Source organism: Frankliniella occidentalis, unplaced genomic scaffold (assembly GCF_000697945.3).
Source record: "Frankliniella occidentalis isolate FOCC.00 unplaced genomic scaffold, Focc_3.1 Scaffold916, whole genome shotgun sequence".
NCBI classification, from domain to species: domain Eukaryota; kingdom Metazoa; phylum Arthropoda; class Insecta; order Thysanoptera; family Thripidae; genus Frankliniella; species Frankliniella occidentalis.
This window is the reverse complement of record NW_026268022.1, coordinates 9783-11177: the sequence shown is the minus strand read 5'-3', so window position 1 is coordinate 11177 and position 1395 is coordinate 9783. Positions and strand designations below refer to the sequence as shown.

The 1395-nt window shown below is 68.5% G+C and overlaps 1 long non-coding RNA gene across 1 annotated transcript; it reads left to right on the top strand.

The window, feature by feature from the left end:
- LOC127751760 (uncharacterized) lies at positions 1 to 970 on the top strand. The gene is made up of 3 exons (XR_008012234.1): positions 1 to 50; positions 322 to 525; positions 591 to 970. It is a non-coding gene; the product is annotated as an uncharacterized LOC127751760 (long non-coding RNA).
- Positions 971 to 1395: the final 425 nt, after the last annotated feature.

Sequence of the window (1395 nt, the reverse complement as noted above, 5' to 3'; positions counted from 1 at the left end):
CCGGCACGCTGCACCAGTTCCACCAGCTGGACGCCATCGCCGACCATTCGGTTTGTTCGGATGTTGAGCTGAATACTTTATTTCAGAGCTGAACGTGAAGAAGTAAAATGGAAGAACGAAAGGAGCATTGCTCATGCGCAGATGCAGAGTGGGGGAAGCAGGGGGTGGAGTGGGGGCGTCCGTGCGTGCGCAGTGCCCGTTTTGTTCTTCTATTTTACTTCTTTACGTCCAGCTCTGAAATAGCCTATTCTAGTCAAGAAATACTACACGACTCGACGGCCGTCTCGCATTTTGCTAACTTCACTCGCGCTGGGCCCGCAGGGTTCCCCCGGCCGGGTGTTCGTGGGCTCCGGGTCGCCGGGTTGTCCCGGAGGTGACGGCGGCGACCCCTCGTCGCTCAGCATCATCGTGGACCCCTCTCACCTCAGCGCCTCGTGCCCCGCCATCGACCACCTACAGCTGCCGGCCACTGTCCCCTCCGCTCCCCCGCTCGCGGACCACCACGTGGTCGTCGATCTATTCCAGGTGCGTGCTGACCGACTTGGGGCTTGATCCCGTCGAGAGGGTTCTAACCACTGACCTGTTCCCAGACACGGGCGCGAGTCCCCGCGCTGCTCTCCGCGGCCGTGGTGGCGTCGCGCTCCGTGCCGTCCCTGTTCCCGCCCCCCGGCCTGCCCTGCGGCGGGCGCGGGGCCATCGCCGCCTCCAGGGGCGGTTTCTTCTCGGCGCTGTCCCCTGGGTCTCTCCTGGGCACGGCCAGCTCCGCGCCGACGTCGCCGGGCACCTCACCGGGGGCGTCGCCGGGAACGTCCCCGGGGGCGGAGCACCGCGGCTGCCACCACCGCACCGCCGCGCTGGACCCGGCGCGGCAGCCGCTCCTGGGACAGCACCTTGCCGCCTGGAGGCTGGCCGAGGAGCCCGAGACGGCGGTGTAACGAGCAGACACCTGTCATGACCTCCCCCCCCCCCCCCCCCTCCGCCCCTTTCTCTCGTGATCCGGGAGGTCCCCTGCGGCTCGCTGTCATTGTCATTGTGCGCAGTCCCGAGCAGGTTGGGAGGAAAGACAGAGGGACGCTCTTCGGGAGGAGCAGGGAGCAGGAAGAGGACGGCGACGACGAGACCCCACCGAACACACCGCCCGAACCGAGTCCCTCGTGCCCGTCGAGTCCAACGTTGGCCGAACCGAAGAGCGCCGAAGTCGAAGAGAGCTGCCGAAGGGGCTCCGCGGGAGCGTGGCGGAGCGCGGCGGCGGCACGGGCGAAGCAGACAGCCCGCCGGGCCTGCCGGGCCCCGCCCCCTCCTCGCGCTGGGCCCGCAGGGTTCCCCCGGCCGGGTGTTCGTGGGCTCCGGGTCGCCGGGTTGTCCCGGAGGTGACGGCGGCGACCCCTCGTCGCT